Source organism: Taeniopygia guttata, chromosome 10, assembly GCF_048771995.1.
Source record: "Taeniopygia guttata chromosome 10, bTaeGut7.mat, whole genome shotgun sequence".
Lineage (NCBI taxonomy): Eukaryota > Metazoa > Chordata > Aves > Passeriformes > Estrildidae > Taeniopygia > Taeniopygia guttata.
Genome location: NC_133035.1, coordinates 19,287,703 through 19,313,015, shown reverse-complemented (window position 1 = coordinate 19,313,015; position 25,313 = coordinate 19,287,703). Strand labels below are relative to the sequence as shown.

Sequence of the window (25,313 nt, the reverse complement as noted above, 5' to 3'; positions counted from 1 at the left end):
CTGTCCAACGTAGGTGACAGATATTGGCACGTTATTGTAAATCCAGCACAGGTAGTTTGTGGTATTTAATGTTTGTACCATCCCACTGAGGGCAGAGCCCCACACGCTGCCCTGCAGGACAGAGCTGCGGCAGGGCAGCAGAACATGTTAGAGATAAACAGAATAAACAACCTTGAAACAGCACAGACCAATTATGGCTTCTGCTTTGGCAGTGGGGCTGACAGACAGAGACTTTTACAACCTCAGAATCATCAATACTCAGATTCTGACAATCTCCAAAGGGCACCCACAGCTAAAAGCTCTCACACAAGGCACCAGAACCTCCCAGTTCAGCCAGGGGAAGGGTTTTTAAAGTGTTTGCTCTGCAGGAGGGATGTGTCAGGGCAGAAAGCTGAGGGCTGCTGAGTGAAGCTGGATGAAAGCACAGAATTCCTGTGCTGTAGCCTGAAACGTGGGATGCTGGAGGCTCAGGAATCACAGGGGAAGGCTCTGCCAGTGTGTGTGGCCACAAATTCTCCATTTCCTCGGGATAAAGGGCTTTAAGGAAAACCCTGATATTTTTCTTTCCCACCTGCTCATGAGCTGTGGGCCAGTGGGGCCTGAGCTGAGTGGCCACGGGATTGGGATGTGTTAAAATCCATGGGATTGGGATGTGTCAAAATCCATGGGATTGGGATGTGTTAAAATCCATGGGATTGGGATGTGTTAGAATCCATGGGATTGGGATGTGTCAAAATCCATGGGATTGGGATGTGTCAAAATCCATGGGATTGGTGCTCCTAAGCCATGCTTTGGGAAAAGCAATGGCTGAAGTTTGTGAGGGCTGCTGAACCTTCATCTTCTCCAGCAAGGCCTCAGATCTGCTGGACAGAATGAGAGGCTGAAGGCATGAGGCTGAGCTGGGACATTTCCCTCCAGCCACAGAGGCTTTAGGGCAGATACATCACCAACACCCCACTGGGCACGGGCAGGGCTGATTCCTGACAGACACAGAAATTACCACCTGCATCCACTGATTATTGCTAATTAGTGCTTGCAGGGCTGAATGCTGAGCTGCTCTCAGCTCCATCAGCTGGGACTCTGGTCACAGCATGATTTCAGCTGCAAATCTCTTTTCCCAATAAATTTAATTCACTTTTACACCATGTTTCTACTATTTGGACAACAATTCCCCCCCCACATTGATGGGATCCTGCCTCAACACCCCCAGCAGGACCAGGAGCTTGATTTTGGCCAGAGAACAAGTCATGGCTCAGCCATGGAGCCACCACCAGCAGGTCTGGTTTTATCTCACCTATTTCAAGGTGCAAACTTTGCTTTTAAAGCCCAGAAAGCTGGGCAAGGGCAGGGCATGTTCCCAGGGGGTTAAAAGCAGGAGAAAGCCTTTGAAGGAAAATTGCTGATGGGCTTGAAGGAATCCTTTGAGGACAAGGGACACAAACCAGCTCCTATAAAAATGTTTTTGCAACGTATTAGACAGACTGGGCCCGTTCATGGGAGCACCAAAAGTGCTGTGGGAGATGAAAGGCTCTGCCCCCCTGGTCCAGCATCCTGTCTCCAAGAGCAGCCAGGCCGGATGCTCCAGAGGAAGGGAGGGAAACAATGGGAGCACTCAGACCTGGGATAATCCAGCCTCTTTCATCCAGCCCTCTAAGAAAGATCACTTCATATCCAGCAACCCCAGATTAAATGTGCTTTAATAGTTTGCCTGGTTTTCTTTACTGACAGATCCCTGTGTTCCTGCCATGGTATTTTCCATTTCTATTTCGGAGCAGTGCATTGGGGTCACAAAGTAGCAATTCACTGGTTGATTTTGGGGCAAGCCTGGCAGTTTTGGTGCAGAGAGGGGGAAGAAATGTTTGCTTGCAGGAGCCTGAAGGGTGACGCTGTGGGCTTTTAGCAGGATAAAAATAGGAATTGGTTACTTGCCAAAGGGAAAAATAAACTGCAAAGTTTCCACTGACTTGAAGTTGCAAAAATGCATCTTGGATTCTGGAGCACTTGGTAAAATATTGTGGTTTAGGCTCGGTAAATAGCAGAGAGCATTAGGTTGGAAATAGCAGTGTAAATACCCAGCTTAATGGGATGGTTTGTTTCGGCTTCTTGTTTGGGTTTTAGACTCAGCAACCTGTTTTAGCCTTGTGTTTCAGGTTTGAGGGCAGCCCCTGGCTGGCCACAGAGCTCAGGTGCTCATCTGCTGCCCAAAAACGAGCCCAGGCTGAGCTGCACCCCAGAACTCAGCTGGAGAGATCCCTGGGGCTGTGCAGGGATACAAATCTGCCTTGTAATAGCGAGGAAAAATCCAACTTTTCCATCCTTTTCGCTTCCCTACCTCAGCAGGAGCCCAGAGGGCTGCAAGGACACGCAGGGCTGTGGCCTTGTCACCAGCAGGACGGGGAGCAGGTGCCACCAGCACGAGCTGGTCCCCAGCCACAGGGAACAGAGCAGAACCCAAATTCCTGCACCAGCACCTGGAGCCAAACACAACTGGCTGCACAAGAGACCCCCAGAGCAGCACCCAGAGGGTCCCCAGGCTCATCTCCCAGAAATCCAGGCTGCTCCCAAAAATTCACAGCTCTGTTCACAGCAATCCAGAACTCTCACAATGATCCACAACATTCCCAGCAATACAGAAATCTCACAATAATCCAGAATTTCCCCAGCAATCCAGAAGTCTCACAATAACCCAGAATTTCCCCAGCAATCCAGAACTCTTTCACTAATCCACAACATTCCCAGCAATCCAGAACTTCCCCAGCAATCCAGAATTCTCCCAACAATCCATAACTCTCCCAAAAATCCAGGACTCCCCCAAAAATTCAAAACTTCCCCTGCAATCCAGAATTCTCCCAACAATCCAGAACTTCCCCTACGATCCAGAACTTCCCCAGCAATCCAGAATTCTCCCAACAATCCATAACTTTCCCAATAATCCGGAATTTCCCCTTCAATCCAGGGTGCTCCCAGCAATCCAAAATTCTCCCAACAACACAGGACTCCTGCAGAAATCCAGAAATCTCCCAAATAATCCAGAATTCTCCCAAAATTCCAGAACTCTCCCAATAATCCAGAATTCTCCCAAAATTCCAGAACTCTCCCAATAATCCATAACTCTCCCAATAATTCAGAATTCTCCCAAAATTCCAGAACTCTCCCAACAATCCAGAACTTTCCCAACAACCCAGGACTCTCTCAATCATCCAGAATTCTCCCAACATTCCAGAACTCTCCCAATAATCCAAAACTCTCCCAATAATCCAGAATTCTCTCAACATTCCAAAACTCCCCAATAATCCAGAATTCTCCCAATAATCCAGAATTCTCACAACATTCCTAACTCTCCCAACAACCCAGGACTCTCCCAACATTCCAAAACTCTCCCAATAATCCAGGACTCTCCCAGCAATCCAGGAATTCTCCCACTGCCCCATCCCAGCCCCGGCTCCAGCCCTGCTTAGCCACTAGATGGCACAGGCCATTGAGAAATGTTGAATTTCCTCAATATCCCGATTTTCCCAAGCCCAGAGCCCTGCCTTGGGATGCAGCCACGGCCACCTGAAGCTCGCAGGTGGGAAAAAGGGAGAAATCCTCGCTCAGCCAAGGGATGGGAGGCTGCAAACCACGGCTGGGGCTGCTCAGCTCTGCCCCAGCACCGCCCCAGAGTTATCTCCCTGCCAGGAAGGGCAGGAATATCTGGCTCAGAAATTACAAAGCCCTTCTAAAGTTAATTTTCACCGTGCAAAAAAAAAAAAAAACCAAAAAAAACCACCAAAAACAAAAAAACCCAAAGAAACAACAACCAAACAAAACAAAACAACAAAACAAAATAAAGCAAAAAATCAAATTAAAAGCTGATCTGGTTGTTTTTTGTGGTTTGTTTTTTTTTTTGTTTGTTTGGGGTTTTTTTGGTGTTTTTTTATTATTTCTACAAATCCTGGATTTCATATGCATGAATTGGACCCGGGGCTCGGGTCAGAGCCCCGAGTGTCCCACCTGGGTCAGTCCCTGGCCACAGCAGAGGGGGCAGAACTGCCCTGTGATGTGCAGCCAGGCAATCACATTCCTTTGCTATCAGAATGCATTTCCAAGCGAATTCCCCCTCACTCTGCTCCCTTCTGGGATCAGGTTTTAGCAGAGAATGATTTTCCAAGCCACATGGATTTGTGGGGAATTCATTCCAAGGTTCCTGTGTGAGCTGTCCCAGCATCATCCAAGTGCTCATCTGCTCCTGTGCTCAGCCCCACTCTTCCCAAAAACACTTCTGGGAACTTCAGACAGCCCTAAAAGATATTTTAAATTAACTTCACCGGTTAATTTCATATTTTCAGTCAGTCCCTGCTCACTTCCAGGCAGTGCACTGCCCCTGAGCTTCCACAAAATTCAGAGTTTTTAGGGAAATGCAGACAGGGGATGATGTTACATCCAAATAGCTGAGAGCAGCTGAAAGACACATCAAAGAGTGGCCAATGTCATGGCTTTGAAACTTTTTTGGAACAGTTTTCTCCTCTATTGGGAAAAAAAAATAGGAATTGATTGGTTGTGTTTTGGATTTTATTCCCTTTCTCTCTTTTTAAACACAGTCAGCACCCAACCATTTCTCTCTGCCAGTTTTGCCTTACAGGAATGAAGGAAAAAGGGGAATTTTGGGGGTTTTCTGAGCAGCAAGGTCCCAGGGCAGAGGCTCTGCCATCCCTGCCCCACCTGGCAGCTCATCCTTTCCATCCCCAGCTCACCTGCGGGCAGGAGGAGCTCTCTGAAATCCCTCTGCACCTTTTTCCTCACACCCAGGACCTGCAGGTCCTGGCAGAGCATCTCCCCTGCCTGAATTGGGGGTGATGCAGGAGCCAGGCTCAGCCCCACTCTCCCTCAGGAGAGCAGGGCTGCCATGAGGACCCCCCAAAACACTCCCTGCGATGGTTTTTAATCGAAATTCCTGGCCCCAAACTGCCCTTGCATTTAAAAGCAGCCCCCATGCATACATATCCATCAATTACTTATGCATAACATCTCCAGGAGCAGGAATTGGCTCATTCCAGCCGGGCAAACAAACACTGAGTAAGGAATTCCTGAGAAATCTGCTCTTGGCTCCATTTGCATCACTAAAACAAGGCAAAACACAGCACTCAGTCCATCAGGAGCTCAGAGTCCCTCCGGACAGGGCTCAGAAAATTCACCCAATAACTAAATCAGCGTTTTTGTGAAGGGTTTTTGCACTTGCTGATGTTTGATTGTAGAGCAAAGAGCCCTGAGCCAGGCAGGCTGGAGGGTCTTGGTGATGCTCTGGCTCTGCTTTGGGGTCACTCTGAGCCACCTCCACTGCCCTGCAGAGCTTTGAGAGCTCTGCAAGCTTTGGAAAGCAACAGAAATATTAATTTCATGCACCTGAAGAGCAACATCTGCAGATATTCTGGACCCCCAGCTAGAAATCTTTCCATGTTCAAAGTGAAAATACTCTTTAATATAAAATAGCTCAGATCAAATGTGTTCCAGGTTACAGCTGGGCTTGGGGTTTGTTTAGCTTTTTAATATTTTTTAAAAACATTTTTTATTATTTTTAATAACCATCCTGCCAATACCATCCAATGCTCAGCGAGAAATATTTGTGGCGTTAATTACAAGTGGAAAAAAAAAAAAAAAGAAAAATAAAAAGAAAAATGGGGGAGCAGCAATCCAAACCAAAGTCTGCCTGGAAAAGCGTTAAAGGAGAAAAATCAAACAAATGGTTCACAAGCTGCACTGGTGTGGAAAACATTCAGCACCTCCTGCCAGGTGTGCCAGGGGTGGAATTCTGCCCTGTGAGGGTGAGAGGCCCTGGCACAGGTGCCCAGAGCAGCTGGGGCTGCCCCTGGATCCCTGGAATGTCCCAGGCCAGGCTGGATGGGGCTGGGAGTAGCCTGGGATGGTGGAAAGAAAAGGGGGTACCGGATGGGCTTTAAGGTGCCTTCCCACCCAAATGAGTCTGGGATGCTCTGAAATAGCCCCTGAGGGCTGAATAAACACCCGGAGAAGGGGGGCACTGCTCCAGGGGTGGCTCTTGTCTCTCCACAACATTTTCACAGCAAGGTAATTGCACGGACAGCAAATGCAGGCAAGGAGGAAAATCAAAGAGAGGGGGATTAGAAACGACACAGCGTCAGAATCCTGGAATTCCATTAGCAAGGGGGCAAAGCATTCATTAGAAACACATTTTTTTGAAGGCACACAGTGAATTTCTGGGCTCTGAACTGCATTTAGCAGCAAATTGTGGGGGCGATTAGCACAGGGCTGGTGCCAGATCCCAGCACTGCCTGCAGATCCCTCTGCAGATCCCGAGGAGCAGTTCCTGCAGCAGCTCCTGCAGCAGCTCCTGCAGCTTTGCATTTGGAGCCCATTTGCTCTGACATCTCCCTGGGCAGCCTCTGGCTGGGGGCAGCAGGACTGGGAACTGCCCTGCTCCCATCCCTGCCTTTGGGGTGCAGGAGGGGCAGGCTGGGCTCTGCTGGGACAGCAGCTGGGCACAGCAGCCACGGTGGGAAGAGCCAAAATCGCTGTGCCACCCCCCAGTGAACACAAGGGTACCAGGGGTGGGAATGCAGGGCTTCCCTCTGGCTGCCCTGGCAGGGTCAGAACCCCCCTGGACAGAGCCCCCAGAGACACTGGCTGTGATCTCTGCCCATGGAAAAGAGTTTTCAATCTTACAGGATGAATTACAAGCTCTGAGTGTTTGATATAAGTAATAATTAAGTGTGGCACAGGTGCAAAAGTAAAATTTTAGATTTCTAGATTAGGGGTTCAAAGGGGACAAGATAGAGGAAATTGGGTGTGTCTTGTCCTTTCCCTCCTTCTTCATGCCCTCCATGTTTCACTGTGGTGTTGGCATTTTTCTGTTGGTTCAGGCTGGGGACACACTGTTCAACGTAGATGACAGATATTGGCACGTTATTGTAAATCCAGCACAGGTAGTTTGTGGTATTTAATGTTTGTACCATCCCACTGAGGGCAGAGCCCCACACGCTGCCCTGCAGGACAGAGCTGCGGCAGGGCAGCAGAACATGTTAGAGATAAACAGAATAAACAACCTTGAAACAGCACAGACCAATTATGGCTTCTGCTTTGGCAGAGGGGCAGAAAGACAGAGACTTTTACAACCTCAGAATCATCAATACCTCAGATTCTGACAATCAGGGAGATGACAATTTCAATGTCTTGCTGCTGCCCTGATCCCAAATCCTTGCCCATCCTCAATTCCACCCAGGCACCTCCCAGCCCATGCCAGGTCTGAGCAGAATTTCCTCAGCCTGACCTGGGGGAAGGCTCAGCCCCAGATTTTCCAGCAGATTCCTGCTGCAGCCAGAGCTGGGAGATGCTGCAAAGGCACCGAGCCCCTTTTATTCTCATTCTCCTTCAGCAAAGCCAACAGCAAAAGAAAAGGCACAACAAAGAAGGGTGGGAATCTCTCCTGGGTTATTCCCAGCCAGCTCCTCTCAGATTTTCCCCTGCTGAGGTGTTGGGGAGGGAAAAGGGGCTTTGCACTGGGATGGAGGCGAGGGCTGGGAGCACCACCAGTGTTGGGATGATTATTTTCTTAATTGAAGCTGCCAGACGTGGAATCATTAAGGCTGGAAAAGGTCTCCAAGATTGTCAAATCCAACTGTTAACTGCCAAAAAAACTGTTGCCTGTTTTCTAACCAAAATAAGGTGGGACACACAGGGAGCCTTTGGGGAAAGGACAACTCCCTTCTGCACAAGAAGCAAGCTTGGGAGATGTTGGTTCATCACTGATCTGCGCCACGAGAGCCTGACCTACACCCTGACACCCCAGAGACCATCGACACCCACAAGGGGAAACTGAGGCACATGAGAGCCAAGTTATCCCCTCCAGATCCCCCAAACCCAAACCCCAGCTCGGGGAGCAGCCCCAGCACCTTCCCCACAGCCGAGCTCTTAATTGTTTAGAGGCTTAATAAGTTGTAACTTAAAACTGGTTTATGGCTGTACATAGGGAAAAAAAAAAAAAAAAAAGCCCTGTCGTAAAGTATTTATTACACTTCCTTTGGAAATGATGACAGTCCTCCAGTGAATGTTTTTATTGTTATTCATCATCTTTCGAGAGGGTTGGACAGCTCTGAAATACAGCTTTAATATGAGAGCCAAATGAGAAAGTGCAGATTTAAGGGAAACCTCGGCAGATCAGGTTTCACTCGGTGCCTGCAGCACTCGCAACATGTGTTTCTGATCTGCAGCTCCGCTTTGTTGTGCCCAAACTGAAAGTGCATTAAATTCGCTTCGCAGGGATTGGGAAAGAGCGAGGAACACTCACAAAACCCGGCTGGTTCTCCACGTGCCCTGGAGAAAATGGATTTATCCCGAGCCGCTCAGCGCTGCTTCCCCACCTCACCCACTCGGGGGGAGGCTCTAGAGGAGAATCAGAGAACTCTTTGGGAAAATACACTGATTTTTCCTCGTGGAAGAAACCCCTGTGCACGCACAGCCCAGGTCACCCTGCCACAAACAGCACCTTAAAGCCCAGAGCCCAGGAAAAAGGGCTCAGCTCTCCCAAATCCCCTCTGGCCCTTCACACCAGCGCCAGGAAAATGAGGCTGGAGGGGAGAAAAACCCAGGACAACTGAAGAAATAGCTCTGGATATTTCTTCAGATGCCATGAGACACTGTGTGGCCATTTATTAAACAGATGGGTTAATTCAGGAATGCCTGAGAAACGAGTTGCTTTGCTAAGTCCTAGAAAAAAGTTTGCCCTGGCAAAAAAGTCCAAAGGAAGAGAGTTCAGCAAGAATTCCAAGGAATCCTGCTGCATTTTGCCAGCCTCTCCTCACCAAAGGCAGCAGGGGATGCCCCCACACCCAGCCTGTGCCACCCACTCCTGCAGGGGATGGATGGCAGGAGGCAATTCCTGCACACCTCACTTAAATCAGGGACAGAACAAATTCCTGAGCTTTATGGCCACTGTAAATACTCAGCAACATCAGCCTGCTCCCCTTCCCTGTGACATCCTGCAGGGATTCCCATCAAGACAACATCAGCAGCCAAACCTGACTGGTTTTCCTGTTATCTGGATGGATAATTACAGACCTGCATGGGACTTGAGCAGAAGATAAAGAGCAGAGAGGAAAGGGAAGGGAAAGCCCTTTAACATGCAGAGGTTTGCTTGTAGGAGTGCAGGGTGGGGGTAGGAAAATATTCCAAGTGGATCACTCTGGGTAGCACCACATCCCAAATGGCATCACTGGGGTTTATCACTGCATCACCCTGGGTTCCACAGCATCCCAAAAACATCACCTTGGGTATCACAGCACCCCAAATATATCACCTTGGGTATCACAGCATCCCAAACACATCACCCTGGGTACCACAGCATCCCAAACACATCACCCTGGGTATCACAGCATCCCAAACACATCACCCTGGGTACCACAGCACCCCAAATATATCACCTTGGGTACCACAGCATCCCAAACACATCACCCTGGGTACCACAGCACCCCAAATATATCACCTTGGGTACCACAGCATCCCAAACACATCACCTTGGATACCACAGCATCCCAAATATATCACCCTGGGTACCACAGCATCACAAATATATCACCCTGGGTACCACAGCATCCCAAATGGCATCACTGGGGTTTATCACTGCATCACCCTGGGTACCACAGCATCCCAACCACTTCACCTTGTTTATCACTTCATCCCAGCTGCATCACCCTGGCTGCCATGGTAACCTGGTCACATCCCTGTGGGTACCAGCCCATCCCACTGCACACCCTGTCAGCAGCCCCCAGCCCCCAGCCCCCTCCCCAAAGCCCTCAGCTCCTCTCCCTGATCTCCCAGAGGCCTGTCCCAGCCGGTGCTGGGCGAGGGGGGGAGGGAGGATTCCCTGCCTGCCCTGGGCAGCAGATGGGGCAGCCCCAGCCCTGTGTGTTTTCACTTTGTTTAACAGCTGCCCTTTGGATCCTGCTACTTCCCAGCCTGTGGACAGCGGGGCCGGCGCAGGAAACGCAGCCAAACATTTACCTACCCCTCTTTGATTTAAAACAGCTTGGGAAGGGCTGCAAGTCTGTACATCAACATCCAGCTAATCCAACCTTTCCTCCTGCCAGAGAGAGCCAGCACTGAAGAGTTAATGAAAATAACTCCTCTGCCCTAAAGAAATCATAGCTTGGATGTGGAGTCATGCAAACTCCAATCACCCTCGCTTAACACTTGCACAGAATTATTTTAACATTTGATTTGAACTTAAATAAACAGGCTCAGTGCTCCAGACAGGGGCGTGGGAGCTGCCTGCTGCTGGGCCACCAAAAAGCCAGGCAGGAGAGGCCAGTGGCAGCTGCACTGCTGGGGCACAGACACCATCCTCAACCCAGTGACTTTGCTGTGCCTCCGCTCTGTGACAAATGAAGCTTTTTTTTTTTTTTTCAGCTAGAAATAAAAAGAAAAAGGCTGCCTGGTGCTAGCCCAGAGTTCTGCTGCACTGATGAAAAGATGCAGCTCATTCAGAGCCACCCTGGAGACATCTGCAAGACGAGACAGTCCCAGTGACTTCTGCATCCAGGACGGTCCCAGCCGCAGTGACCCGCTGAGAAACGCTGCCCTGACGCCCTGGCCAGCACCGTGCAGGGCTTTTTTTGGGGGAAAAGAGGGGTGGAGGGGCTCAGGGGCTGTTCCCAGGAGTGGGCTGCTGGGAGGGCAGGTCTCGCATCCCATCTGGGCTGGGGCTCTGAGAGGAGCCAGCCGGTCTGACGGCCACTGGCTCCTTCTTGCTTATAAATGCTGAGAGCATCAGATAATGCGGGAGGTCGGGGTCAGCTGCTGTCACTGCTTTATCTCAGCCCTGGAGCAGCTCTGCGTGTGTCCCAGCACCAGCCTCTGCCTCTTTCTGCTCAATATTATTGCAAAAATGTCTCCTTTATTAGCTCTTCTCACACACTTCTGCTACAGCCCAAAGGGAAAAGGCTGAGCGAGCACCAACCCAGGAGAGATTTCCATCTTTTCCCTGACTCTACACCAGAGCAGGAATCCTGCTTCCCTCCCATCTCCCAGCCCTGCTCTTTGCAAACAAGAACCTGCTCAGAAAATTTAAGCTCAGGGCCTTTGGCTCATCTAATTTTCCCTGCTTTACCTCGCAGAATTACTTTGCTTTCAGCATCCTCCCTGCCAGTTCATGCAGAAGCTGACTGAGCTCTGCTCAGCCCAATAACTGCTTGATTTAAGCACCTTTTCCAAATATTGGATGTATTTTTTCCTCCAGGAGGGACAGCCTAAAGCCAAGGGCTGCAGAGGGATTTTTCTTTTTAGGGTGCAGGTTACCAGGTGAAGTTGTTTTTCCCAGGTCCTGTGGGTTTCACACATCTTTACTCCATGAAAGAAAGAGAGAATTTTTGCTGTTTATTGGGTTCTTTGTTGTTTGGTTGGTTTTTAAAGACTCTTGTGCTCTTTAAAACCATGATATGGATTTTTTCAGCGTTGGGATGAACATTTTAGGAGCACCCTGACATGTCCTGCCTGGCTGGTGGGGGTGATGCACGTGCCCTGACATATGGGAGCCACAGCTTTAAATTTTGCATTGGCCTGAGTGGATATTTAGTACAGCCAAAGCTGAAAAAAAAAAGAAAGAAAAAATCCCAGGGTGCCCCAACAGAATGTAAACAAATGTTAAAACCTTGAAGATTTTCACAAAAATCCTAAAATTGTAATTCTGCAGCCACTTGTGCTGCAGCATCACTTGTCTCCAACCAATGCCTGTTTTATCAACTGCAAAGAGAAAAAGGGATTTGAGGAAGGACAGGTTGGTGTCCTCCAGCACTCACATTTAATGGTTTTCCCTGAAAACAGCCAGAACAACAAGATTTTCACTCTCTAAGCACGACCTGGGTGCTCACATGAGCTTTTCCAGGAGTCAGTGGATGAAAACCAATCCTGACATGATCCAAAAACCTCCTGAGGAGCAGCTGAGGGACAGCAAGCAGAGGACAAGCCCAGGGCCACAAACTGGGGGTGCTGCAGCTCATCCCCTCCCCAGAATCCAGGTGATAAATTCTTCTCTGCCACATTCAGCCAGGGTTATCCAGGGAATCTGGAGCAGAGCTGAGCTCTCCATGTGGCCCAGGCGCTATCACCAGCATCACCTCCCACCCACAAACCCAGATCCCACACACACGAGAAACAATTCAAAAAAGTTTACAGCACGTAAAAGCAAAAGGCACATTCACAAGGAGAAAATCAGGACTGCTGAAATAAAGGGATGAAGGGGAACATCAGGACTGGAGCAGTGGTACCCAGACCTGCACAGAAAAAAGAAAGAAAATCTCTGTGTCACTGCAAACCCACATCCTGTGCTCCAGAGAAAACCTTTTCCTTCTGAGCAGCCCAGCACAGACCTGCTGCCCATCAGCTGCCTGCCTGATGATTTTGCTTTTGGTGCCATTAAACAGCTTTGTTTGCACGGTTTTCCTGGGATAAATCCGAGCAGGATGCTCGGGGAGGGCGATGCTTTTGTTCCAGCAGCACCAGCTGCCTGCACTCCCTGGAAATTGGCACAAAATCTCATTGCCACAGTGCTCTGCCTCCTTAAACAAATGGGTGATAATGGCACTCCGCAGGCAGAAACCTCAACTGGCCAAATGCAGAGTTTGGGGGATTTATCACAGCTGAAAAATGCACTTGGAATGCTGCAGCAGGGAAGGTGCAGCCCTTGATTTTCACCCAGGGATCATCCTGAGGGAAACAGGCCTTGGCTGCTCTGTGGAGATACAACTTGTGGAGATACAACTTGTCCCTTGTGGCTGCGGATTTTAAAAGGCTGAAGGGCTCTTGGGCACACAACCCTCTGTGGGCATTTTTGGGGTGAAACCACCTCTCTGCAGCATTTGAATTTATGATGAGCAGGGAAGTGCTTCCCAAAAAACCCCCATTTTGTGTTTTGTGCAGGGAACCTTCCCCTGGGCAGCAGGGCACAGATGGCTCCAGGGGAGGCTGCAGCAGTGTCACTTTGGGCTGGAGGAGCCCAGGGCTCCATCCTGAGCTCCATCTCCTTGCTGGGAGCAGATGGCAGAGGATCCTGCATTTCCCCTCCAGCCGGGCGTGAAGGAGAGCGTGCACTTCACCAACAAGAGATCAGCCACTATTTATCTTCCACGGGTGGCTGCGCTGGGGAAACAGCACCGGAGAGAGCTTTAACCTCATTCCTCACCAAACCACTTCGCCCAGACAGCACTTGGGAAATGAGCACAGCTCGGAGAAAAAAAAAAAAACAAAAAGAGACATTTTTACAGACGTGCACGTTCTCAAGCTGTTGTCATTCCACAAAGTTGAGCCCTTTAAAAATATTAAAATTAATTAATATTATGGTATCAATTAATTTTAATAATAAAAATAGAAATATGATGTAGTTATAATTGCATTATATAATATCGATTATATATTGTATATATTATATAATATATAGAATAGATTGTATATATGATATAGTATATATAATATATTGTATATATGATATAATTGATATAATAGATTGTATATAATATATATTATATATTGTATATAATATATATTATATATTGTATCTATATTATATATAATATTGTATCTATATTATATATAATATGTAGAATAAATTGTATATATAATATATAATATGTTATGTATACTGTATATATTATATATTATATATTATATGTTATATGTTATATATTATTATTGTATATAATACAATTATTGTATACAATATATATTATATACAATATATAATATATATTATATACAATATATAAAATATAATATATATTATATATAATAGATTATATATAATTATTGTATATAATATATATAATATACAATATATAATATATATTTTATACAATGTACAATATATAAAATATAAAATATAAAAGATATAATATATAATATATTGTATATAATATATTGTATATAATATATTATAATTCTATATTATAATATATAAAATTGCAACTATAAAATAATAATAATAACTTTTGTCAGCCCCTGTTATTGCTGCCAGCGCTCCCCGGGGCGCAGCAGGAGGGGCCGGGGGAGGATGCTGAGGATGGATGCGGCCCCGGGCCGAGGGACGGACCCGTTCTGGCCCCGGGCACAGGGACGGACCCGTTCCGGCCCCGGGCCGAGGGACGGACCCGTTCCGGCCCCGTTCTGGCCCCGTTCCAGCCGCGGCCGCTCGGGGAGCCGGAGGGACAATGGACGGAAGTTGTTGGTCTGTGACTCGCCGCTCGCTAACGACATTCGCTTCCTTTATTTCCCTTTATTTCCCACCTTTCACCACCGCGACAGTGACAGCATCGGCCCGGCTGTCACCGCCGCACAGCCAGGGGACAGCAGGGCTCCAGGGGAGAGAACAGGTTCTGGGAAAAAAAATCCTACCAAAAAGTCCTACAACTCCTGCAGAAAAATCCTACAAATCCTAAACAAAAAACAAAAACAAAACCAAACCAAAACAAAAAAACAACCTACAAATCCCACAAAAAAAAATCCTACCAAAAAAAAAATATCCTACAAAAAAAAAAAAATCCTACAAATCCCACCAAAAATATCCTACCAAAAAAAAAAATCCTACAAAAAAATCCTACAAAAAAAATCCTACAAAAAAAAAAAACTACAAAAAATCCTACCAAAAAATCCTACAAATCCTACAGAAAAATCCTACCAAAAAAAAAAAAAATCGACAAATCCCACAAAAAATCATACAAATCCTACAAAAAAATCCTACAAAAAAAATTGTACAAAAAAAAATCCTACAAAAAATCCTACCAAAAAATGTTACAAAAACAATCCTACAAAAAAAATCCTACAAATCCTAGAAAAAAAAAAAATCTACAAATCCTACAAAAAAATCCCACAAATCCTAAAAAAAAAAAAAATCCTACAAAAAAAATCCTACAAACTCGGCCAAAGGCTGGATTCAGGTGTGGCAGGGAATGGATTCCCCGGGCACAGACACAGCAGAAGGGTCCTGGAGGATGTCGCTGTGGCACGGGGGTTCTGTGGGGGATTCTGAGCTGGGATGGATCACCCAGCTCCTGCACAGGCACCCCAAAATCCCTCCCTGCGCACCCCTGGGAGCGCTGTCCAAGCACTCCCAGAACTCTGGCAGCCCTGGGAATGTCACCCTTCCCTGGGGAGCTGAAATCATTTCCTAAAATCATTTCCTAAAATCCCACCTCACCCTCCTGGCACATCTTCATGGGACGAGGGACTTGCAGAGGAACTGGGAAAGGTTTTAAACCTTTTCTGCAATTCAAGCCCTGGCACTGAGTTTGATCCGTGATAAATCTTATTTATCATCCCAAGAGACTTGGAGGAGCGCAGACAACCTTGCAAACAGGCTGGGCTTTCACTGAGAGCAGAAGTTTGTTGGAGACAGAGAAGAAAATAAAGAACATAAAGCAATATTGATTACCTGAGGTACTATTGAACACCTCAGGCATCATTTCCTTTTGACCTGGCTCAGATTCACACACTACAGGATACACAGTTGTGATACCAGACAAAAAGTAACTCAAAACGTGTTTTTAGCTCTTCGAAACAATGGCTCAATTTGAAATTGGAACAAGTGAAGAGCCCTGATCCACCCTGCCCAAGGCTCACACCAACAGCAGATTCATCAGATGGCACCATCACTTCAGGAGCAAGAAAAGCACTTTGTTAGCATTTAGAAGAAAATTTACATGAGAGGGAAAAAAAAAAAAAAAAGAAGTATCTTGAAAAACCACAAGTATTTCAGCATTTTAGCAAAATGGAGCTGGGAGGGGAGTGAAAGCACGGATGTGTGAACATGGGCAGGCAGGGTTTGGGAGCTCCGTGGCACATTTCCTCCCCTCCTTGTTTCTAGAGGTGCTTTGCTTGGTCAGAGCAAAGCCCATCAATCTGTCAGTGCAGGATGCTGGAGAATTTCCTCAAGGAAACCCTCCTCCATCACCCTCCATCACCCAGCACAACCTGGCAGCTGCACTCCCCGGGTTCAAGGCATGGCTGAGGTTTCAATGAAGACATCCTTGGCTGGACTCTGCTTGAATTGAAAGATTACAGCCCCCATCCCCTGGGAGGGATAAAACCCTGGGTTTGGAGGATGCAGGACACAGCTGCCACCTCCATGCTCAAGGGCTGAGTGAGCAAATGGGTGAAATAAAGCTGGAAATGGAATTTGGCTTCCTCTGCCAAATCCCTGCCCTTGGACTGCTGGGGAAGACCCTATTTCCAGAGGTCCCAGAGCCTCCCAATCCACCTTGGAAATAACACAATTAGCACAGGCTTTATGCATCCAAAGGCTTCTGAGCTCTTTCTGACTGCTGGAAGACTTGGAACTGGCTTTTACATATTTTGGATGACCTATTTATCCCAGAATTGGCAAGGCTGGGGAGCAGTTTTCCTCAGCAGGCAGGTCTGGGTCACGGGGAGTTGGTGGGAAGGAAGGAAGGAGGCGGAAACTTTGCATAAAAAACAACCCCCAACCCCTCCCAGCTCCCTGCTCCTGCCCGTTCCTTGGCAGGGAGGACACGGGACATGGACCTCTGGTGTGAAAAAAGCCAAATTCCCTTTTCAACTCAATAACATAGCCAGGCCCTCAGATCTCTGGCCAGAGACCTGTTCTCACTGTCAGACAGGCTTGAAAAATAAATATACCCCTTGTCTGCCACTAAGGGGGCTTCTCTAATTAACCAAGTGTCCTGATGGTCTCTGCTGAGCAATTTGGGGTGCCTGGTGCTGGCACTGGTTGCCTTTAGGGCTGCTCCCCATCACACAGGGACTCTCTGGGTCCCTGAGGAGCCCAGAGCACTGTCCCCATTTCCAGGCAGGAAGGAGATGCCAGGGATGTGTTTTTGGGGTGGTAACCCACTGAGTGTCCATACAGGACACTCCTACGGGGTCTGCCCTTGGTCATGGGTCAGCACCACGAGTCCCAGGAGGTCTAAGGCATCCCATGCAGAGCCTACACCACATCTCAAGGTCATTGACACAAATATACTGCATTATTTAATTATTAAAGACAATTTGGCTCCCAAGAGCCCTCCACAGCAGGAATTTCCTGGCCCATGGGTGGTTTGTGCCAAGGAGCTCCGGGAGCGCACTGAGGGAAGGGCTGTGCCCACCCCTCCTCTCAGAGAGTCCTGACAGGGACACAGGGAAAACTCCAGGAATCACCCCAAAAGGCAGGCCCAGACTTTCCAGCAAGCAGCTTCCACACCACCCCACCCCACCCCAACGCAGTCCTGTCCCTGCCCTGCATCCCCTGTTCCATCTCCTGCCTTGGAGCTGCAGGAGAGACCTTGTCCCACCACATCAGCTCCAGCATCCCACTGCCCATCCCTTAAATTCCTTAAAACCAGCCCCAGACACGGCTCCTGCTCTGTCTTTGAGGATGATCCCCTTTGTTTTTACCCCCAGCTCTGCCATTTCCCCGTTCTCTGCTCCCTCCAGACAGGCCTGGGAGCTGCAGCTCCAGAACAGCCGCTGGATCAGAGATTTGCAAGCTTTGCCCCCCAAAACAAGTTTAAAGAGTTAAAGGAATTGGTGGAGGACAGACAGAGCCCCTGCAGCCACACGATGCTGTGACCACATCCTGCAGTGGCTGCTCTGTCCCCACTCCTGTTATTTTTATATTCTTGTTTTTAACAGCTTGTCTTTTTCTCACTAGTTACACTCAAGGCCTTCAAATTTTGGAAAAAACCATTATTTTCTAGGTGATGAGAAGTTCAGTACCCTCAGCTGATGAGGGGGATGGACAGCACAGCACAGGGGAGGCCAGTGAGAACAGAGACAACCAAGCTCTTGTTGCTCCAACACCCAGAATAGAGGGAAATTATAATCCCAGAGATAATAAAGAGGCTTTATTCCAGCTGTCAGTCAATCTGCCTCCACTCCTCGCCTGCCCTCCGGAGAATACTTTTAAAGGCCACAGCCTTGTAGGTGATGATGTTTTATTACATCTCAAAAAGAAAGAGGGCAAAGGAAAAAAAAAAAAAAAAAAAAAAAAAAGACCAACACACAGAGGAATGCAGTTTCATTTGCAGTTTCCTGAAACCTGAGCAGAAAGTTTATAAAAACTTTGGGTTGTGTTTGGAGTTAGGAAGTAGAATGAGAAATCACTCTCCTTTTCCTCTTTCTGTTTGCTGAGCAGCACCACCAATCCCACAACTTTCCCTCCATTTCTCCCTGTTTTTCCCCCAGCAGCATCAAAGTTCCAAGCCTGGCTCTGTTGGCTTGGACCTAAATCAGCAAGTGAAGGGCTGAACAAGATCCTTCTTGTAATTCACACACCCTCATTTAAAAAAAAAAAAACCCACAGGATTAAGAAAGAAATTTGATTCCCACTTCCTATGTCTGAATTGTCTGAAAACTGCTGTTCCTTCAGGTAAAAAAAAAAAAGTAAATAAATAAATAAAGCAGAACCCCCCTCCCCTCAACCTCTGAACATCAAAACAAATAAAATATGTTTTCCCTAAAAAGCAGGGGCTGGTGGAAAGGGAGCCAGGAGCCAGTCTGAGATGTTTCCCTCACTCAAGACCCTCACAGGACCAGGCAAGAGCAGGCCCAGGAGAAGCAGCCCTGGAACCACCAAGGACTGGCTGCTCAGCCAGAGGAAGGAAAGGGCCATGGCTGATGGGATTTGGGCACCTGCACACCAAGAAGGACAACCCTGGGCACAGAGAGTCCTGGGGCAAAGATTGTGAGGCCTCCCAGGAGCAGGAATTAGCAAAGGAAGCCCAGGAGAGTGGCCAAGGGCAGGCCATGCTGGTGGCTGAGCTCAGCTTGGGCATCACCCAGCCTGATTTCACCCCCAAACAATCATCCCACGTGCCTTGAAGCCCCCAGTTGTCCCAGGGCAGATGCACACCAGCCAGGAGACACCATCTGCCCCCCTGAGCACCTCCCCACACCCCCCCCAAGCTCCCCTCAGCACATCACCCCCATTCCATGGCTACTCAACAGGAGCATCCCCCTCCCCAGCCCAGCTCCCAGCTGCACCAGGCTGCCAAGCATGAAAAACAGCAGAAAAAGGCCAAATTGCCTCTTCCTTCCATCACTTCTCCCACTGGTGGCCAGCAGCAGCAGAGAGAAGAAAGCAGGCTGGAAAGCAGGGTGGGTTATTGCACAAGGAGGTTGAAAGAAGTTTACAAAAGCAGCTTTATTGTACTATTTCCCAGTTTTAAGACCTAAGCTCTGCATCCTTCACGTTCTTTTTGACAGAGCTTTTTTTAAAGTGTGGTTTTAAAGCAAATACTTTGGAGGCAGCACTGGAGCAGGGCCAGAGGGGCCGTGCTGGGGTGAGTACATGAAGGACCTGTGATATTTTGTTTTGGGGAGGAATGTCACACTTCTCCTTCAGGCCAGGAGCACTTCATTCTGGAGGCTGATCTGGCCAAGGAGGCAGAGCTACTCAGGAAAATTAATTTACTATTTCTTGTTGCTAAGCCTTGAAGGCCACATCAGCAGTAGCCAGGAGCCCAGAGCTGCCCCAGTGCCACCTGCTCCACACTGCCCAGCAGCCAACCTTACAGAGAACAAGTCAAACTCAGAGATGCCAAAATGCCAACTTTGGGAAGCATTAGCTTGGGAATATTTGGTTTTCCACTCCAGCAACTCACCAGCACTGGGACAAGTTGCTGTGTCCCTGGGCACACACAGGTCACTGACCCTTGTGGGGGATTTTGGGCCTCAAGTCCCACAGCATCCCTGAAACCCCAATTTCTGGTGCTGCATGACTTCAGCCAGGGCCACAAGAAATCCCAGTCAGCCTATTCCAGCAGGTGGATTGGGAGACCAGGTGCCTTTGGATTTTGTCCCATTTTGCCACACATTCATGACCACTCTACATAGAGAGAGCTAACAGACTTTAATGACTCCGTGATCACTTGGCCCACAACCCATCCTTGTGGTAAAAAAAAAATTAAAAAAATCTGAAAATAATGAAGAAACTCTCTGCCACAACTGTCCAATCCAGGGAACTTAACGATCCCTGTAAGAAAAATGTGCTTTCACCTCCTTTCCCTGCAGGAAGGTGCATCAGCCTGGCTCAGAACCCACTCCTTGGCATGAGTCCCACCAGCCTGGGCTCATCTTTGCTTTCCAATTTCCTCAGGTTACACCCAATTTCCTCCCACTTTCCCACCCTTGCCAGAGGAAAAGCCAGGCCTGGCTTCAGGTTTCTGAGGGACATCAGAGTTTTAACTCCGAGGAAGCCAGGCCAAGCTCAGCTGGAGAGCTCCTGGACACTGGAGAAGCAGAGGCAGAGCTAAGCCAAGCTGGGTAATTACAACACAGCCTCCTCCAAATCACCCCCTGAAGCACCACATCAGAAAAGCCAGGATGTACCAAAATGTCCATGTGCCCAAACACCCATGAGAGGCTCCAGCAACGTCCAGATTTTCACACTGAGGGACCTAAACTCCATGAGAACAGCTTGGAGCTGCTCACAGCCAGCCCCTTTTTCCACAGGGGTTGAAAACCTCCAGCTGGTTTTGAGTGGGACCAGCCAAAATCAGATATCCATGCAGGAAAAGCCTTTCTCAAAGTCCCTATTTTTTTATTACCACCCTGAACACCCAATCCACCAATGCAAGGAGCAACAGGGAAATGAAACATTTCCATCTCCTCTCCCCAAAGGTTGCATTACCCCTCGGAGCCCGTGTTGACTCCTAGGGATTCTCCAAGTGTTTTACCATGTGGGTTGGAAAGGCACTCAACCAGCGCCGTGTGCTCGGATTGCTGCTTTCAGATGGGCCACAGCTGTCTCCAGGAAACGAAGCAAAACCCGGCGTGTCTTAAATGAAAAGTGTTTCTGACATGACAATATATTTTGCTTTTAATTCGTTTTTCGTCTCAGATTATGAGTTGCCAAAAGTTCTGCTGCCTGAACAGGTCCAACCAGCTTTCCCTGCATACCTCTCCTGAAACCAGCTCGGAATGGGAATGGTAATTACGTGTTGAGGGCAGAGGAGACCATTAAAATAAATGACTTGGATTCTGAAGCCTATAAACTGTCCTCCTCTGCAATTAAAGTAATTTCATATTTCAGTTCACTTTGTCACCTTGTCTATCTTTCCCCAAGTTGTAAATTAAGCTCAGGAAGGTTCATTAAAAGCCTGTGAAGTTCTCTGTAGTAAATGGGATTTAGCATTGGCAGGAGGAGCAGATACAACGCACGAGTCACAGTCTGGGGGCTGCAAACCCCTCGCTCTGGGCAGCTGGCACAAAGGCCACCAAGCTGGTGGCACTGGCCCCTGGCCTCACCTGAAAGTGCCTCACTTGCTCCAGGAACACGTTAGAGGAAGTTAACCATGTCTTTGCACCACTCAGACCCATCTCAGAGCGGGGATTTCAGCACATCCTCCACCCACAGGGTCACAGGAGCAGCTTGTGCCACAAACAACATGGAAACTGCATGGACACCTCTCCAATCTCACCACTGGGAATGGGGGCCTGGGAATGTTGAAAGGCTTTAGGATGCACAATAGCATTAATGATGGAGGGCTGCACTGCTTAAATGAAGCCTGAGAGAGGGTTTGAGCAGGCTAATGGAACCCCCAAAGCACCCACTAAAATGACATCTGTCACTGGCCCTGTCTAGCAAGGGGCTGGAACTGGATGATCTTTAAGATCCCTCCCAAACCAAACCATTCCAGGTTCCTATTTCTGCTGGCCTTGTGTGAGAGCTGGTTGAGGCCACAAAGGCGGCCCAAAAGGCCACCAAAGTGACACAACAGGTTCTCCAAGCTGGATCCCAAAGCTCCCACAGCGGCCTTCCCCGCCTGGAGGAGGAGCAGAGGCCTCGGCCCTCATCTGCCCGCGCCGAGGAAGCCCAGAGTAAACATTTGACATGCCCGGGCTCGGCTCATTCAAACACAAACCTCATTGTCCACCAGACAAGCCGCGCTGTGTTGGGTTTGCCCGGCCTTTCCCGGATCCCCCGGTGCCAGCGCGCCCCGGGGCCGCGTCCCGCCGGGCCCGGCCATAGCGGCGCTTTGTCACCGGGCCGGACACCGCGACGGGCAGTGCCCACGGCCCGGCTGTGCCAGCAGACCCGCTGTCGCCACACGGCGTGGGCAGCGGCCACCGCGGTGCCGAGACCCGGCTGGCACTGGGAAAGAAATGCCCACGGGTCGGGTCTGAACGGGATCTGACGGCTGGCAGCGCGTCCGCGGCGTTTATTGTTCCAGCACAAGGGCTCTTTGGGGAGAGGAGCTCCGCGGAGAGATTAGATCGGTTCCCCGCTCTGCCCCGAGATAAAACTGCCCACGGCGCCGCCTCTGTGCAGTCCAACCCCCGCCGCAGGAAAAATGAGCCACAGTTTGTAAAAAGGGACATTGTCCCCACGGGTGACAGCCAGGCTGTGGCTCTGGGGTGGCAGCGAGCAGTCACGGCTCAGCCAGAGCAAGGGTGACAGCGCTGGTGACATCTGAAGCTTTTGGGAATCCCTTCCAAAAGAGAGGAGGGGGCACAGGAGCTCCTGGGAGAACACTGCAGGCTCAGGGGACATTGATTCAGAGGGGATTGCTCAGGAAAATCAATATTTAGTTACTTTGGAGTAGTCCCAGGGGTGATAGAGCTGGGTAGCTCCTGCTCAGTACATCAACATTTTTTCCTTGTCCTGCATCACTAACAAGGCAGTGATAAACTTAAATAATTTCAGCCATTTCTTTTCTGTAAAAAAAGCCTTCTCCACGGAGATGCATCACAAAACCCACTTGAGAGATTTTTTGGCTCTATCCCCACAAATGACCCTGCATTTAGCACACATCACCTGGGAGACACCAGCCCCACACCGCCAGGTCAATCCCAAGCCTCCGCAGGGCCCACAGAGGCAGAAGGACACGAGATGACACCAAGAGCAGCAAGTCCGGAGAGCAGAGCCCTGCCAGGAGCCACCATGCAAGATCCATCTTGCTGCCACCTACCCCACCACTTATTTTCTCCTTTCATGGTTTTGCCATCAAAAGCAATTTCACAGGGCAGCCCAAGGGAGGCATCAAAGCCAGGGCTCCACAAAGCCCAGCTCAAAGCCACCACACTTCCCTGGGCTCCTCTGCTGAACCACGGCGAGCTTGGATGTCTGGAGAACAAAAGCCCTGCACAGAGAATTCCTGCCCGACTTGAATGGCAGCCCCGGGTGCTGATACAGTCTCAAACGCAGTAATTATTGCTGGCTTTGAAGCCTAACGTGTGCAGAGTGCACTTTCCACACCTATTTCACCCAAACGACAGCACTTACCTCATCCCCGGCGTACCTGCTCCTCCGGAGCCCTTTGTAGTCCTGCCAGGGCTGCTCATTTCTGCTCTCAAACGCTGCTGCTGCTTCTGGAACAGGAGACAGTGATTTTATGCAGGGGAAAATGCAAAATGAAAAAAGGCTGCCCTGAATTACAGCTTGCATCTCCATGAGAAAGCCTTTATTATATTATTTTGACCCGCTTGATGAGGGGAAATTAAAGGATTAAGTTTCCAAATGGGTGTCTATTGTGCACAACTCCCACATGTCCAGCCCTGGCTCATCCTTGACCTGCCACCCTGAAGGACCTTTCACTCCCATGCCTTCTCCCCTGTCCTCTCAGCCAAACCCTCTGTTCACTTTGTCAGTGCCAATTGGACAAATCCAACACAATTCCTTGAGATGAAGACCTCTTGCCACGTTACCATGGAAGAGGCAGATCCAGAGCAAAGCTGTAAATCCAAGGTGGGTTTTCCCAACATCAGCACCCAGACACAGAAATCCCCCCAGCCAAACCCCTGAGGTGATAAGGAAGGTAAACTAACTCAGAGATAGCATCAGAAAGCCCAAATAGCTCTGAGCTGGTGAAGAAGCAAAGCCTGTTTGCCCAAGAAGATGCTCCAAGGATATCCTAAAGATGGCCTCAGTGGAAATAACCTCTGCAGTGGAAATAAGCTCTGCAGTGGAAATAAGCTCTGCAGGGCGGGCACACAGCACCGGGGAGCCAGAGCAGGGCTCAGCAGCCTCTGCACAGCAGCACAGCCCAATTTCCCTTCCCAGAGCCTGCCCAGGGCCAGCTGATCCCACCTCACTCCGCTCATCCCCACCCAGAGCACCTTCACACACACAGGGTGGCCTCAGAAGACATAAAGCTCCTTCATCAGATAAAACAAGACGGATAAATTCAGTGTGTCTCGTTCTCCAGGAGCTGGAAGAATCCTTCATTAAAGACTTGGCACCCACACACAGCCAGTGCCACCAGAAAGGGCAGGAGGTGACACACAGACCCTCAGGGAAGGAGAATTTTGGGATTCTGGTTAAAAAAAGAGCATCACCACTGCCCACGGCTGGTGCTGGCAGCGCCCGCCTGGCACCGGGCTCGGTGCCATGAACAGTGACAGCACAGGGTGACAAAGGAATGACACAACCCCTGCAATTATTGCAGACTTTTTCTGGCCCCACAGGGGTTTTCCTTATCCAGCTGATGTCTGGCAGAGCTAAGAAGTGCCCAGATGCTGCTGTGGGGCTGCACCAGCTACTCTGTGAGCACAGCAAATGTTCCAGGGCAGCTGTGCTTGGGGGGCTGAGCCCCAGGACCCTGCAGGGCTCAGGGCACAACACTCTTCCCAAAAACCAGAAAGGGAATTTGGGGGAAAAGCCCATAAACCCCTAATTAAATGGGAAACACTCCAGACAGTTTGTCAGTTTGTTGTTTTTTTATATTTTTTTTTCCTACGCTGGGTTTTTTGAAGATGTTCAGAAGGGCCATCAATTTGGGTGGAAAGGACCTGAAAACTCTTCTCATTCCAAACCCTGCCATGGGCAGGGACACCTTCCATGAGCCCAGGTTGTTCCAAGCCCCACTAACTCCCACCAGTTATAAAGAAGAAAGCAAAACCAGATGCTCTTCGATATCATTATCTGTTCCCAGCATTAACAGCTGCTGGCACATTAATGAGTCTAATTAACAGAAATGCTGCCCATCCACCACTACTTGGCTCTACATTTTCAAGTCCTCATTGATGTTTGGATTTTAGAGCATGTTTAAAATCCCCTCCTAATCCCACACACCAAGCACAAAGTGACTTATTCCAAGTAGAAAAATAGCTCTGAGGCACAGCTTGGTTTAACATTTTAGGGATGGCACCTTCAGGTCTCAGAAGTCATCCCTGCTCCCCAAACCAGCTCCCATCCCTGCAGCTCTAATCCACACCGACCAAAAAATCCTCAGTTCACTTCCAGCCTTAATTACAGAGCGCTATTAACTAACACTATTGTTCCCTGACAAAGCCTGTTGAGTTATTTATTAGGGAAGGATTTGGCAAATTGAGCCGAAGTGCCAATCTTTGATAAACTGAAA

The 25,313-nt window shown here is 48.8% G+C and overlaps 1 long non-coding RNA gene across 1 annotated transcript in view; it reads right to left on the bottom strand.

Moving 5' to 3' along the window:
• Positions 1–23,459, bottom strand: part of LOC140684783 (uncharacterized) — a 49,449-nt gene extending 25,990 nt beyond the window's left edge. Inside the window, exon 1 of the long non-coding RNA XR_012057588.1 lies at positions 23,237–23,459. This is a non-coding gene — a long non-coding RNA (uncharacterized lncRNA). The remainder of the gene's footprint in view (positions 1–23,236) is intronic.
• Positions 23,460–25,313: the final 1,854 nt, after the last annotated feature.